A 1,621-nucleotide genomic window follows, 5' to 3' on the forward strand; every position below is an offset into this window, starting at 1 on the left:
AGGATCCTGAGTCCAGATCTGTTGGGGGATGCTCCCTGGACTGTGAGTTCTGATGTTCCACCAGTAGCTGCAAGGCTGTAGATAGCACCTGGGACTGCTCCTCTCTTGCCTGGGCTGGTGTAGGAGAGGCAGTCGCCTGCAGTGGCCAGTGGTCCCTAGCACACTGATGCCCCCACATTGAATTCTCGGTTTGGGGGCGAATGCTTCAGATGTCTGTATGTTATCAGCCTCTAATCTGCTCTGTTCCGCCCAGTCTCATGCATCAGAGGGTTCGGTGAAGAAGTAACTATTGTTATTTGCTATCACTTTCAGATGGGTAGGGAACAATATCTGAGACTCACCTGTTGGAGCTTGTGTTTCATCCCCAGAAAGGAGGCCCTCTGGCACCGCACAGTCAAGGTGTAGTCTGGGAAAATGTAGATGCATGATGTAGATGCATGCATTGTCATATTGAGGAGGGTAAACAGTGCAAAGCGATTGTAATATGGCATCTTTGTCGCTGTAGTACAGCACCCGCACCACCAATGGGCAAGGTGGGGCCAGAGGCCACCTATCCAGGACACGCTGAGTGCGTTCAAGTAAGAAGTGCAGGGACAGCACCCTGGAGAGACATTCCGCTCAGCCAAGCTTCAAAGAACTGCACTGGGCCTGACCCCTCTGCTCCCTCAGGAAACCCAACGATGCAGAGGTTGTTTTGTCAGGAGCACCCCTCCGAGTTCTCTGCCCTGTGTTTCAATTCTTGCACCTCGGCAGTGACAAATTTAACCTTCACAGTCAGTCCGGATAATTCGGTCCATCATTTTGTAATGGCAGCCTCTATGGCACCGACTCTGCTACCAAGTTTCCGCAGATCTTCACACAGAAGGTTCATCTCTGCTAAAACTGTGTTGACCCTGTTCCCGAGGTCCTCTCTGGTATCAGCTATGGTGTCCAAGATTCGGTCTAATGTTGCGTCCGTGGCATTGGTGCGAGTCTCTTTAGTGTTCATATCCAGGTCTTGGTTGTTCAACGCCTCTGTAGGGAGGCAGCCCGTTGAGCCGGAGTTAGAGCCACCTCTTTTCCCCATGCTAGGAAGAACACAGACAGTTGTGTCCTATCCATCTTACTCACCACTGGCTGCGGGCCTCCATAACAGGATCCTCCAGCTAAGGTACAGCAAAGGTTCTGGTCCGTCAGGCCTCCCAGTGGCTCCAATAAGTGGTGCAAGCTGCGCAAATCCAGGCAATCGAACCTGGGACCCTGGAGGACACACTCACTGGTCAACACTTATCCTGGAGGGCAACGACTTAACAGTTATACTCTGCCGGACCTCCAAAGGTCAGGGGCTGTACACCAGTAGCATCTCCCCGCACGCCAGTTCCCCCTTCCATAGCAAAAACCAGTGGGAATACGCCACAAATTATGCATTCCACCCCCCATGTGTAGCTGGCATGAGCAGTCCTGACGCCTCCTCCAAGGGCGGTCAATAGCATGGGTAGAAGTGTTACAGTCTTCTCTGGACAATGTTGGTTTTCCGGGAGCTCCTGTGCCCCCTGCTTCACTCCATTGCGTAACAGGGCAAGGCCAGCATGTAGCACACCCCACCCCTGTTGACTAAACTGCTTGCACACGTGCATCACAC

This window comes from Lissotriton vulgaris, chromosome 10 (genome assembly GCF_964263255.1).
Source record: "Lissotriton vulgaris chromosome 10, aLisVul1.2, whole genome shotgun sequence".
Lineage (NCBI taxonomy): Eukaryota > Metazoa > Chordata > Amphibia > Caudata > Salamandridae > Lissotriton > Lissotriton vulgaris.